Raw genomic sequence first — 15,286 nt, 5'->3', positions numbered from 1 at the left:
ATGTCACCAAACTCAAGATGACATGAAAATATCTTATAGATTGGATTATATATAGCCATATTCTTTCTTTTTAAAATTTTAATAATGATTTATTGATATATAGTTGACTTGTAAGGTTGTATTCTTCCTGTACAGCCAAGTGATATATGTGTGTGTGTATCTATCTATCTATTACATGACATACATATATTCTATTTCCTAGTCTTTGCCATTGTGGTTCATCACAGGATATTGAATACAGTTCCCTCTGCTATACAGCGAGACCTTGTTTATCCATCCTATATATAATAGTTTGCATCTACTGCTGCTAAATTCCTGATCATTCCCTCCCTCCTCCAGCCCCTTTGGCAACCACAAGTCTGTTCTCTATGTCTGTGAATCTGTTTCTGTTTTGTAGATGAGCTCATTTGTGTTGCATTTTAGAGCCTATATATAAGTAATAACATGTGGTATTTGTCCTTTTTGTTCTTCTCTTTTTGACTTACCTCACTTTGTATGATAATCTCTAGTTGTATCCATGTTGCTGTGAGTGGCATTATTTTGTTCTTTTTTAAGGCTGAGTAGTATTCTATTGTATATATGTACTACATCTTCTTTATCCATTCATCTGTTGATGGACACTTAGGTTGCCTCCATGTTTTGGCTATTGCAAATAGTGCTGCAGTGTACATTGGAATGCATGTATCTTTTCAAAATATAGTTTTCTCTGGATATGTGCCCAGGATTGGAATTGTAGGATAATATATAGCCATATTCTTTCTAATGAACATATCTCTTTGGTCCTTGAACACCTTTATTTTATATATATTCTTTCATGAAATGAATGATCAGTAACTTTTTCTTCTTGACAATGACCTTTTCCTGCCCTTTAATATTTTGAAAGCCACAGTGTTTCAGTAGTCATTTTCTATAGGGCTCTCATTAGTTTATGAGGCAAAGTTTAAGTTTAGAATATCAAGGTGGTACCAAGTATCCTTTACCTACATCAATGGCCTTCTGTGTTGTTTGATTGGTTTAATTCTCTCATGATTTAAAGTATATAGTTATACAGATTACATTTGAGAAACGGGTGTTTTTAAATGTCCTCCTCCAATGCTCCTATGAAGAAATTCAATGATAGGTAGGATGCTGAATTCAAATTAGATTTCTCACATAGTATTTGTATATCTAATTTCTCATTAGGCAAATAAATAGGTAATCATTTATTAAAATCTTGCTCTTGAAATAGTCATTCTGTGAGGGTCTGACAGCACTTAGGGTAGCATTAAAGTCACCATGTTTTTCTGCATCTGGGGAGTAAAACAGCGCTTGATTATTTCACCTAACAGGCTGTTTCTTAGATAGATGGACCCTGATGTGGCAGCTTGTAACTATACATTAGTGGGGGTTGTGTTAGAGCCAATTGCTGCCTGACCTCTCCTCCCAGTAGAGGCAGTGTAGTGCCATCTGTACATCTTTTAGTCACATTAAATCATGTCATTTAAAGGGCCTCTGCATGCAAACAACTTTACCTTATGCTTAGTAGAGAAATCAGTTGAATTGCTGAACTGTAAGTCTGTTCATTTGTACTCATCAATTTTCATATTGTTTGAATCCTTTCTTTTCTGGACAAGTAATAACACTGTCAGAGACTGTTGAAAATTTCCTACTGTCATAATTAGAAGCTTACTGTAGATTAAGGAATTGTCATGAAGGTAATTTAGACTCTATGCTTTTATATAAAATAGGTCCCAGATTTGGAGCCTAGACTGTCTTTCCAATCTGGATCTGGACATTTGCAGGCATATAATATGGCCAAGGACATGTCATAACAAAGCATACTCACATGAAGGGCTGAGGAATGTCATGGACACAAGTCACTCTAAGTGAAGGAGGATCGAAATGACTAAGCCTATTGACAGAACTCCTTCTGGACATATGGCCTTGCATGTGGCTTAGGCGTGCACAATAATAATACACCATCACACTAGGCTCAGGAAATCCCCACCTCACCCCTGAAATAGGCATGTGGTTAGGCTAAGGACACCTAAGCCCTCCCCAAGACTCTCTTTGGAGAGAATTGGGTAAGATTTTCCAAGATGAATTTCCTAATCATGTACACTGTGATTATGGGTGTGCCAGTGGCCAATTTATGCTTATACAGAGTGAATCTTGAATCTGCCTAGTATTTGGAGAAATGGAACTCTCATTAAAGGATTTAAATTCCTCTCTTTGGGTCACTCAGACCAAAAGCAGCAATAGGGCTCCTGGATTTCTGGACTTAAAATTACATGAGCCTTTTTTGTTTGTATTTCCTTGTTCAAGGTAGTGGTCCCTGGAGCAGCAGAATTAATGCCACCTAAGAACTTGTTAGAAATTCTCATATTTGAATCAAAACTTCAGGGAATGGGCACAAAAGCTTTAAAAGACTCTCCAGGTAACTTTGATACACTAAAGATTAGGAAACTGGTTTAAAATACTTCTATAACTTCATTCTTAATTAAAAATTTTTTTCTTTTTTCTTTTTATGGCTGCACTTGTGACATATAGAAGTTCCTAGGCTGGGGTTGAATCTGAGCTACAGCTGCCAGCCTACACCACAGCCACAGCAACGCAGGATCCGAGCAGCATCTGTGACCTATGCCACAGCTTGAGGCAATGTTGTATCCTTAACTCACTGAGCCAGGCAGGGATTGAACCTGCATTCTCACAGAGACAATGTCAGGTACTTAAGCCATTGAGCCACAACCAGAACTCCAAACTTCATTTTTAAAATTGAAGCATAGTGATTTAAAATATTGTGTTGGTTTAAATGATTTTGAATTGAGTTTCTTGACCAGCTTCAATTGAAGCCCTGAGATAGCAGTGACAAGACATTTTATAGCAGTTTTGATAACAGATTAGAAGAATTTCTGTTTAAAAAGTATTCTCTCTTGGCCATGACAAAGACCTAGTTTTTGAATAAGGATGTTCTCAGGAAATTTCTAGAATCTCTTGTCTCAGGTTAGCTTTGTACCAGCTTAGCCTCAAGTAGTCACAGGCCATTTGAAGACAAACATTGAAGAATCTGTTCCAACTGGGACTTCATTAGAATTTTGAAACTGTAGGGGATACAGACAGGGGTCTTCTCTGCAACTTCATGTCAGCTTGAACACATTCTATTTAAACTAAAAGAATTGCTCAATTTTAGCTTCAATATCTAGGTTTAGAAGAGAACCTTTATAGATTGTCTCAAGGGGGGATTTAGTGCCTCAATCTAAATATCTCTGTCTTTGATCCAAATCATTCCAATTTATTTTAACATAAGAGGGTGCCTGTTTTTTTTTTTCAAAACTGGCTTAATGCTAGATACTGTGTCATCAGTATAAAAATATAGTCAGAAATCTCTTGCGAGTTAATGGTATAATAGCAGTATGCTCTCTGATTAACAATAAAGAATATGAAAATGTGTATGCTTCTAAGAAATATTGTATCACCAAAAAAAGCTTGTCCTTTACATGCTTGTGAATGCAGAATATGTCATGTGGAAAGCACTGGATTTTCTTTAGTGTTATTTTTTAATATTAAATGTCTCTGCAATGCATGTTGATGATCTGGCACATTCAGTTCTCATGATACCTTCTTGAGAGAGGATCTATGATTTGAAGCATAATATCTGTAGATATCATGTGATATCTGATAAATCATTACCTTAATTACAAAAATAATATCTCATTGTGCACCTTTAACAAATGTTTGATCTCAAAGTTAATGCCTGTTTGTTGTTGTTGATCTGTTTCCCTGATTTAAAGGGGGGGGGCATATAAAAAGAACTGTGCTGTGAGCTGTGGTGTAGGTTGCAGACCCAGCTCAGATCTGGTGTTGCTGTGGCTGTAGCTCCAATTAGACTCCCTAGCCTGGGAACCTCCACATGCCATGGGTGTGTCCCTAAAAAGACAAAAGACAAAAAAAAGTGATATTTTATAATAGAACCTCTAATTACAATTAAACATTGATTTTTTTTCCAATTTTGTCAATTTCCTTGCAAAGAATTTGTAAATTAGCCTATTTCTGCTTTTTAGTTCAAGTCTTAAAATTAATAATAATTGCTGTTAGTCATGCTTAAACTTGTTAAAATTGCCCTTGGTCCATATTAATTGGCTTCTAATTCACTAAAACAGAATTCAGTTGTTTCATAGGCAATTCTTACATCAGCTCTTTTTATATGTCCCCCCCCCCACTTTTAATTCAGGGAAACAGATCAACAACAACAAACAGGCATTAACTTTGAGATCAAACATTTGTTAAAATCCTGATTGTAACCAGTACTTATGAGATGTATGGTGTTGGGAAAACTTTTCTGAGGCTTTGTTTCATTAATGTAAAAAGAAGATGACTGCTCTTTTTCGGGTGGATTGCCTATCCCCACTTCACTGAGGTTTTATCTTGTTCCTTCATCTGGAACATGTCCTTCTGCTGCCTCATTTTGTCTAAGTTGCTATTGATATTTTACGAATGTAGTAAGTTACTTACATTTCTCAACCTTGGAGAAGTGGCCTCTGTAGATATCACGTGTCCCTGTAACACACTCTCCTCTCATCACCCAAGCTATATACTCCAGGGATTTTTCCCAAGAGGGTTACATTGGTCCTTCCATTGTGATTGGCCAACTATATGGGTGGTCTGGTAGGCCTGGTTGTCCTCTGGTCCACTTGCTTGCCAGGCTACTTCACAGCTGTCAGAGTGGCTATTATCAAAAAGAACATATATAACAAATGTTGACGAGGATGTGGAGAAAAGGGAATCCTAGTATGCTGTTGGTGGGACTGTAAACTGGTGCAGCCACTGTGGAAAACAGTGTGGACAGTTCTCGAAAAACTAGGTATATAACTGCCATATGATCCAGCAATTCTACTCCTGGGTATATATCTGAAAACAAAACAAAACACTAACTCAAAAAGACACATACACCCCAATGTTCATACAGCTTTATTTACAATTGCCAGTGTTTGAAAACAACTAAATATCCATCAATAGATGGAGAAGAAGATGTGGTGTGTACATACACAATAGAATCCTACTCAGCCACAAAAAAGAATGAAATTTTGCCATTTGCAACAACATGGATGGACTTAGAGGGAATTACGCTGAGGGAAATAAGTCAGACAGAGAAAGATAAATACTGTATGATGTCGCTTATGTGTGGAATCTTTAAAAATAAAAATAGAACAAACTAATGAATAAAACAAAAAAGAAGTAGACTCACAAATACAGAGAACAGCCTAGTGGTTACCAGAGGGGAGAAGGAAGGAGGGATGGACAATATAGGGATAGGGGACAAAAAGGCTTATTCTGGGATTTTATGAAATCATGTGTGTAAAACTTTTGAAAAGTGTAAAGCACTATAGACTTTAAAGACTCTTTTACTAAAACAAAACAAAACAAAATAAAAAACATAACTGGGAGATCCTGTTGTGGCCCAGTGGAAACTAATATGACTAGCAACCGTGAGGTTGCAAGTTTGATTCCTGGCTTCATCAGTGGGTTAAGGATCTGGCATGCCCATGAGCTGTGGTGTAGGTTGCAGACACAGCTTGGATCCTGCGTTGCTGTGGCTGTGGTGTAGGCCAGCAGCTGTATCTCTGATTGGACTCCTAGCCTGGGAACCTCCATATGCCATGGAGTGCAGCCCTAAAATGCAAAAAAAAAAAAAAAAAAAAAAAAACCTGTCATTAAAGAAAATAATAACCAACGCCAATATCCCCGACTGCTGGGACTCAGTGAGACAAGGCACTCAAAGCAGGTAGTACACTCCCAATCCAATGTCTATGCTGATCTCTGTGATTTTGTGTATCCTCCTCCCACTGCCTTTATATGTGATAAACACTTTCCCAACAGAGGTGGACCATTCTTTACTCAAGGATATTCACCTCTTCAATTTTCAGGGTCTGTTTTTGCAGAAACTTCCCCTGATTCTACTCATCTGAGCTACATGGCCTCCATTTATGCTTCCCACACTGTATTCATTCTGCTGTCAAAGGTTTTCCCTAGAAGACTGTGTCTTCTGTCTCACTTTTCCATTACATTTTGTGTTCCTTGAATGCAGAATTGATGTTATTTGCTTTAAACTTTCAGCATTGACTGCCGTGTGATGCTGTGTGTTCGTCCTAATCAGTAAGAGCTGTTGATGAGTTATATTCCTCTTGATACACTTTTTCTGACTTTATACCTACCAAACTTTTTCTGAATTTATACCTACCAAAATACAACACTAGAAAGCTAGATTAAGCCCAATGTTGCACATAGGCTGGTATAAAACAAGACTTATGAGCTGTATGTGCATGTGAATTGGTGGGGCCATTCTGAAGAGTGACCTGGCAGGTCCAGCCAATCAAGGATATAGCTACCAACCACTCAGCGATTGCACTTCTCAGTGTGTACTCTAGAGAAATTCTCAGACAAGGCTGTAAGGGGATTTGTACAATGATGCTAATGCTAATGGTACTTATGGCAGCAGAGTCAGAGGCAACCTGGGTGACCATCTCAAGGGGAGTAGGCAGACCCAATGTGGCGGGCTTGTATCACATGCTGTATTAGCAACATTTAGAGATAATTAACCAGATAGATGAACACAGCCACATGTGTGGATATTTAAAATGCAGTGCTGAGCTAAAAAGTAATAATAATTTATAACAGCATTTAAGTAAATTAGAAATTCTTACATGCAAAATATCAAGGCAATTCCAAGAACATATAAAAACAAAAAATGTGTGTTAAATACATTTGAAGGTTGCTTTGTTAGAAGCAAAATGAGAGTAAGGAGCAAAATGAGAGTAAAGAATCCTAATAAAGGGGAAGAATAAAATGAAAGGAATAAAACATATAGGAGGTTAAAATAATAAAAACAAAAATTTGTATGCAAATACAAATAAAAACAAAAATACAAACAAAAGGACTTAATGGTCCTTTAAGAAAAACAACGACATTGATAAAACCTCAGAGCTTTCTGATCTTGGACCTAATTTGCAGCTACATGGCTGAATATACCAAGAAGGTTGAAACAGTCTATAAATACAGGACCTGTTATGGTGTCTCCCTCAGAAAAGTGAAGAAAATTGAAATGAGCCAGTACACCAAGTCTTGTCCCTTCTGTTGCAAAACCAAGAAGAAGATGCTACCTGTGGGGATCTGGCACCATGGTCCCTGCATGAAAATAGTAGCCTAAGGTGCCAACCCTACAATACCACTTCTGTGGTCACAGAAAAGTCCATCATCAGGAAACTGAAGAAATGGAAAAGTCAGTAGAACTCCACCATGTGAAACACTGTTAGCCTATATAAATGGATTAATTAATGTAAAAAAAAGCCACAAAAACATTAGAGTTCTAAAGTTTGGTTAACTATTAACTGATACTGCTGAAAGAGAAAGAAGTTATAGATTACAGAAAAAAAGTAACCTAGGAGCTGTTATCTAAAAATAACCTTTGTCTTCTCAGAAGAACAAAAAAATGCAGTTATGCCAAGAGGGAAAAGGTGAGATCCAAGGAATCTGCATTCCTTGTAAGATTTTTGAGTGATTCTGAATCAGATGCTTGGCACTTTTGAAAGTTGTTCTAAAAGTCTAGTCTTGAAATCAGAACCCACCATTCAGACATTTCCTTTCTGCCCTCAAGTAGGAAACAGAAGCTGATAGTCACCCAGAGAAACAGAAAACTCATAGTGCACATAATAGTTGTTTTTGAACCAGTGAAGTGAGGCAGTGTTAAACAAGCATCAAAAAACCAAAAACTAAAACCAGACTTAGGAAAGCAACAGTAGCAAGTGGAAAAGAAGCAAAAAGGAAGTAATAATACTTTTGAAGGCATGGTCGGAAATCCAGAGAGATAGTTGGAATTAAGACCACAGCATCTTCACATTGCATTTGTGATAAAGTGAAAAGGAAAAACAAATTTTGGAAATGATGTTTGATATGAAAGTTTGGTAACATACATTCAGAAAGCAGTTGGAAAATGTCTGATTAGATGAAGAAATAAAACATGAAAATAAGGAATTCCCATTGTGGCTCAGCAGATTACTAACCTGACTAGTATCCATGGGAATGTGGGTTAGAACCCTGGCCTCACTCTGTGGGCTAAGAACCCCGTAGTGCTGTGGCTGTGGTGTAGGCTGGCAGCTGCAGTTCTGATTCAACCTCTAGGCTGGGAACTTCCATACTCCACACTTGTGATCCTAAAAAGCAAAACAAACAAACAAACATACATGAAATAAGATTTAAAGTTGAAATGTTTAGTACAAGTAATGGAAAAGCCAGTTTTATATAGTAACTGATAAGCCAGGGTAGTTTATACACAAAGAGAAAAAGAAACAAGTCCAAACTTCCACAATATTCAAACACAACTGTCCATCTCTGTTTCAAAGAATGTGTTATTCTATTTATGAAGGGACGAATAGCACTCAGAGTTTGGAACCAATGTTTGACTTAAAAGGGGGACTCAGGTTAAAAAGAATGTGGATTATATTAAGATCTAAAGGGTCATCAGAAAAACATTCGGCATTGCAAAATACATCTAAGTATTTTAAAATAGCCTCTTAAAATTTGTATTTAACAAGAGCCTCTTAGGATAGATATTTTGCAAAAAGTAATTCAGTTCCTCCTTGATGTGATTTTTCAGGAGCCTTCAGTTTTTGATATAATCTCTCCCATTTAAATATTTTCCTCAAATTGGGTACAATAACGACATTTTCATGTGTTTGTATTATGTTAATACAAAACCTGTGTAACTCAGTGTCTAAACACTAGAAATTATTTTACTTTGAGTAGTTAGTCTCAATGTAGTCAAACAAGATGAAGGGTATTTGTTTTTGTATCTTTTCCCCATAAAAGAATATTTTATCTTGTAGGAGGAACTTCTCTTCCTCTGAGATAACTGTAAGGGTACTGGAGCCAAAACATTTTACCTGGACTGTGTGAAGGGCTTCCATTGCATTTCTGGGTGTACTGTCCCCATTTGCTTCTGTCTCTCTCTCTCTCTTTTTTTTTTTTCTTCTTTCTTTTTTGGTCAAAGTATGCCTCCTATTAGCACTTCAATCTGATTTAGGGGAAAGAAAGTTTCTCTGGCTTTCTTACCCTCCTGATTGCCATTTCAGAGGGTGTATTATCAGTATCTGTACAGAGCAGAGACAGGAAGCCCAGGTAGAGTGTCTCAGTCCCAATCCTGAAACTGATGAGGGCTCCCCCCACCACATTATTTGATTCACATTCTTATAAAGTTAAAGGACAAGCCTGCTTCTGTTTTATATTGTTTTCATTTTCTCCACCTCCGTTTCTTGGTTCCGGATGTTCTGAAGATTATGCGTGGAGATCTGACACCCATCTTTCCTGGGCTATGGAATCCTAGCAGATTAAACTATGAATACAACAGAGCTACATTCTTTTCAAGGCTACCAGAGAAACACCTCCCCTCCACCCCCTTAGTTTATTGTACAAGTTTTTGAAATAAACTTGTCAAATTTAAAGGGGGTTTGTTTTGCTGTTGTTTTTGTTTTTGTTTTACTGATAAATGTTAAAGGTATAAATAGCTGTAAAAAGTGTTTGGTCATCAGTTCTGATCTCTATAAAGGATATCCTGGAGTTCCTGTCATGGCTCAGCGGTAACAAAGTTAACTAGTATCCATGAGGACTCAGGTTCAATCTCTGGCCTTGCTCAGTGAGTTAAGGATCCAGCATTGCCATGAGTTGTGGTGTAGGCCAGCAGCTATAGCCCCGATTGGACCCCTAGCCTGGGAACTTCATATGCTGTGGGTATGGCCCTAAAAAGACCAAAAAAAAAAAAAAAAAAAAAAAAAGATATCCTGAAAGTCTCAAGGAAGCTAGAATTCTAAGGGATAATTTCCAGAAGTGAATTTGGACTTTATTCTTGAATAATTCATAATTTTAAAAAAATACAGTGGCAGGATAAGCTTTTTTTCCAAATCTAGCTCACTGTCCTTCTATCTTAAAACTATAGGTACAGCTTAATCTTGTAGCAGTGCTTTTGCTTAGAAACAAAAACTCAAAATTGGGCTCTTAAAATAATGTGCTGACAATTAAGCAAAATGTTACCACTATAGTTGGAAAATATAAAACCTTTGGTTGAGATGACTCAGAGGCAACAATAAACTAGAAAAGGAGAGGTCCTCATTGTAATAGCAGCTATTCTCAGCCTTGCTATATATACAAAGATTAATTTTTCCTTCCCTTTTTCCTTCTCTGCCTCATCTTCTTCCTCTTTCTCCTCTTGCTATTATTGAATGATCATCCTCTGAGCTCTCTGAAGACAGACAATATCTTTATTTTACTCTCCACCGTGTCTCCCTAGAAAGTTAAACTTCTAAGAGTTTGCTTGTTGACCGAAGATCTTAGTAAATGCACAATGAATATGTGGATTGAGTGGATGAATGAATAAGATGTTACACCTCCACTGATCACAACTAATGGTTTCCCATCTAAAATAAATTCTCCTTAGATTGTAACTGAACATTTGTGTCATAATCAGTTTTGGCTTTTGTGCACAGAAACTTCTCTGATTTTGAAAGCCACCAACCAAAACCCTTCTTGTACTTTTGATAAAACAAGAGACATGTCTAAGTAATAATGAATGCAAAAACTATTGCAGTTACCCCTAATTTTTGCTTGAATGAGGTTTTCTTTTTCAATTTATGTGGCTGCTTTGTAGACACAGCCAAAACCAGAATGCTGCTTCCCACCAGCCTCCAGAAAAGGAGGTGCTGCTACTGCCTTATTTGGAAATGTTTCTGTCACAAGACCTCCTTCCTCAAAACATAAATTCCCTGAAAATAGAACCTTTGCTCTGGTGCAATGCCAGGGAAAAGACCTTACAACCAAAAAAATCATGTATCTCTAACTTTCAAATTGACTCACTCATCCAGATTCATTTAACTTTTTCTCGTGATACTTATTTACCACTTTTAAAGATATGTTTATAACTTCCTCTGGCCTTCCTCCCTGAGCCTGGTGAATCATCCCTCAATTTTAAATGATTGAGGAAAATTAGGGATAATGATTTTGTATTTATGTTGTAATTTTTTTAACTTTATGGTGCCAGTCTTCTTGCTGATTTCATCAATTTTAGTGACACATTTGAACCAGTTTCAATTCTTTTAATCTGAATGTATTTTTTTTTTTAACTTTTGTCACCCTTACATTTTCTCCAATTTTGTGAGGTCTCATTTCAAAATGGAAAAAGTATCTGCTTTGTGTGCCAGACATCCCTGCACTTTGATGATAGTGCTTATTCCTCTAGATTTCTAGAGTTGAGATCTCTACTGCGAAGATTGGGGAAAAATTAACTCAGAAGAGTTGTTGCCAGAACAGAGACCTACCTGCTTTGAAGGCTTTTGCCCAGCACAATGTTTACACTGAGTAGGTACTCAATAAATATATGTGACTGATGGTAAAAATAATCATTAACTATTCATATTGCTATTATAGGAACAAAGTTTATATGTAGAAAACTCAGTACATTTATTTATCATTCTGCTTTTTTTAAAAAATAAAAGCAAAGCTAAAGTAGATCACAGATATGCAGAAATCCATTATACATTTTCTTTTAACCTGAACCTCACTGTGACATGTAAATTGACTTGTTATGTTAATAGCAGCCATTTAGGAGTAAATTCCCAGAGTACTGCCTGATAATTAGATCAGGCATAATTCACACAGAATGCTACTTTGAAAATAGGTTCCTTCAAAAAGGTATCAGCTAGAATAGAACACATACCCCCAAACTGTCTCTAAAAGGATTCTCATTACATAAAGCCACACACACACAGTGTGGCCAAGATAATGTCAGCACTTAATGCAGAAAAAGAATGCAACATGTTCCTTTTTGGGTCATTTACTGCCATATGCTGCTTGAGTAACGAAAACCTATGTGGTATTGAGAAAGACATGGATGTGCTCTGAAAATCCTAGTCAATAATGAAACTTTATATTTGCTGTTTTGGAAATGACTGCTAAGTGTTCAATTATGAAACATCTCCAGATTATTAGAAAATTTCATTTGATCTGTCCCCTATAAGGACTAGAGAAGGACTTTTAGTTTTCTTTTTTCATTACCCAGTTACTGTGTAATGAAAATTCTTCCAAATTTGGAAATGCCTAATAACTATGCAGTTCTGATAGTACTAAATTAATTAATATTTAAACATTTTATCTCCATAAGAGAATGCTATTAAAGAATTACGAGTTGCCAAAATACTCATATTTATCATTACTTTATATGATATCAAACAGAACTGTGAATTAAATATTAATTTAAATTATTCTAAAATGTATCAGAAATTCTATTAATTATCTAAATTATTCTAGGTTGTGGAAGAATCTGGAGTACAAATAACAAACTTTATCAATATTTAAACAGAAGTGAATTAAATAACTTATTTAATATTACTGAGAAGCAATGTCTACAGCTCAAATCTGAACAAATAAAAACCATGTTTTGCTGTTTATTTTATGTGATTGCAGGAGACAAACTGAATCCAAGATGCAAAAATAATTAGAAACACACAGGCAAATGATAGCAAATATTTTACAAATACAGCTTTTTAACTTTTCTTTTAGGTTATGGAGAAATTTGTGCCAGGATAAAAAAATATGATCCACTTTTAAAATATAGCCTTATTCCATATAGCTAGTAAGTTTTTCAGATATTTAGGTTGACTTGAGACCGAACTATGAATGAATGGCTTTTAATTCAGTTTGAAAATTTGAAATTCTCTGTCCAGATCCCTAGTCAATAAGCATAGTTATGTGGGCTTATACTTTCACTTAAATTAACCTCAAAGTTTTTTTTTAGGGTTGAGTTTTAACCCACACTTTTTTTTTTTTTTTTTGTCTTTTTGCCGTTTCTTTGGGCCGCTCCCGCAGCATATGGAGGTTCCCAGGCTAGGGGTCAAATTGGAGCTGTAGCCACTGGCCTACGCCAGAGCACAGCAACGCGGGATCCGAGCCGCGTCTGCAACCTACACCACAGCTCACGACAACGCTGGATCGTTAACCCACTGAGCAAGGGCAGGGACCGAATCCGCAACCTCATGGTTCCCAGTCGGATTCGTTAACCACTGCGCCACGACGGGAACTCCATTAACCCACACATTTTTATAGCTGCCGTTCATTTAGATAATACCTTCCTATTTTGTGTAGTGTTTATATAAATTAAAATATAATGAAAAATAGGTATCTGAATATATCTTCCAAAACCTCATACATCCCAAATCAGTCGTTAATAAATTGCCAAGGGAAAAATAAACCAATTCACAGTGGTGTTTAGCTAATACTGAATTTTAAGTAAATATCAAAAAGCAATGAAGTCAGGAGTTCCTGCTGTGGCATGGCAGGTTAAAGATCTGGTGCTGTCTCTTTGGAGGCTCTGGTTCAATCCTGGGCCCAATGCAGTAGGTTAAGGATCTGGCATTGTCACAGCAGATTCAATCCTTGGTCCAGGAACTTCTATATGCCTCAGGGACAGGAAAAAAAAAAAAAAAGTCTATCAAGTCAAAGACAGTGTTTTACTAAATGGATACAAAACAAAACGGGGCCTTCAAAACAGAAGCAACGCACACTTTTTTTTTTTTTTTTTCCTGTTTTTGCCAACCCACAGCATATGGAATTCCCAGGCCAGAGGTCACATCAGATCCACAGCTGAAATCTCCAGGTGCAGCAACACTGGATCCTTAGCCCACTGTGACTGGCTGGGGATCGACCTACATCCCAGGAGAGATATTGCCAATCTCATTGCACCACAGCAGGAAATCTAGCTCCCTCTTTTCTTGCTTATCCCTCTACCACATATATTCTATGAGGTATTGTCTGAATTGGAAAGAATTTAGGACAGAAACCATGTGACTAAGGGAACAGGAATTCTGTCCTTTAAATTCCAGGTATCAGTCATGTCTTGCCTATCATAATCCTAGTCATAGATCATAGAACCCTTCTTACATCATGGCTAGAGGAAGATGGACTTTCTCCATCAAGCCACTGGTGAGAACTCAAGGATCTTGAGGTAGAGCAGTGTGGTATTAAGGACAAGACATAGGCACAAGTCAACTAGAATTTTGGTGAATGGAGGTTCCAGGATGAGGCTGATGGTGACGGTGCTAAGGAAAATAAAGAAGAAAATGGAGAAGTTAAATAGAGTTTTAAGGGGACAAGTTTATCTTCTTTTTTCTCTTTTCTTCTTTCCTTATCACCGTAAAATAGTTGGGGTTGGATGGGAGTGTAAATGTGATTGGTTTCAATAGAGGGTAAAAGGGAAATGGCATTGGCCAAATGTCAGCCTACTTTTCTCCTCATTCTTAGTTTTGCTTCATTTATAGATGCTCTGCCCTCATCCCCTAACCCACCTCTGCATTTCCAATCTTTGTTTTCTTCCCCAAGCTTAGGGCAGAAGGGGCCAGAGGTGATAATCCATTAAAAATCTAGTCAAAGTACAAAGAAGACAATCATACTGCCATCTTTCTTTTCCTCCAACTCTCCTGGCTTTTAAGATGAGAGATAAAGGACATAAAAATTTTCCTTTTACCACTGTATCTCCTTTCTACCATTGGCTTCATAAGCGTCCAACCTAAATGCTGCTGATATACTGTGCTGGGATTTGGGACATAGAATATACAACCTTCTGGAAGAGAAATTTCTGGTCCTACTCAGAGCTGTACTATCAAGTAATAGCCTCATTTTTTGTGTAACCCAAATAAATACCACAGCTCCAAGGAGCCCCGTTTAAATATTATATCATACTAAAAGGAACAGGGTCTAACAAACAATGTGAATATAAAGGAATCCAGATATTCACTTTCAGTTTTCAAAAATAATTAAAGGAAATCTTGTTTAAAATTCATTTCCGTGCTTTACATTCATTTCCACGATTCTTCTTGTTCTACCATTTTTTCACTTCTGCTTTGGTACTTCTTTCTCTTGAGCTGCAGACTTTCAATTTCTTATCATAAATTGCCTATGGTGAGGGCCTTTTTCCTTTTCCACTTTCCTCTTTCCCTCAGATTTTTTTATGGTCTCTCTCCAGTAAATCTCTACCCTTTCTTCTTATTTTTCTTATCCTTTCTGATGTAAGTCCCTCAATCTCTTATTTGGTTCTCCTCCCACCAATTCCCCCAATATGACTGATAAGGTGAAGCTGGGAATGTGGAGCTTGGGGAATAGAGAAGTAAGGAATTTAAAGATGCTCTAAGTACTTACACATTAATATTTTTGCCCTTATTATAACATCTATAATTGCCTTCTTCCTCTGGTGTCTCCTTTTCAATTTCAAGCA

General features: G+C 36.9%; 1 long non-coding RNA gene and 1 pseudogene across 3 annotated transcripts in view; both read left to right on the top strand.

The window, feature by feature from the left end:
* LOC110260733 overlaps positions 1 to 15,286 on the top strand; it is an 86,957-nt gene that overhangs the window by 25,713 nt on the left and 45,958 nt on the right. Inside the window, exon 3 of one of the 3 annotated variants that reach the window (XR_002344095.1) lies at positions 11,261 to 11,379. The exons of the other annotated variants lie outside the window; for them this stretch is intronic. This is a non-coding gene — a long non-coding RNA (uncharacterized LOC110260733). The remainder of the gene's footprint in view (positions 1 to 11,260; positions 11,380 to 15,286) is intronic. 3 annotated transcript variants of the gene reach the window in all.
* On the top strand, positions 5,686 to 8,034 carry LOC110260732 (annotated as a pseudogene).

This window comes from Sus scrofa, chromosome 5 (genome assembly GCF_000003025.6).
Source record: "Sus scrofa isolate TJ Tabasco breed Duroc chromosome 5, Sscrofa11.1, whole genome shotgun sequence".
Classification (NCBI taxonomy): domain Eukaryota; kingdom Metazoa; phylum Chordata; class Mammalia; order Artiodactyla; family Suidae; genus Sus; species Sus scrofa.
Note: the sequence above shows the minus strand (reverse complement) of the source record. Positions and strands in the feature narration are given on the sequence as shown.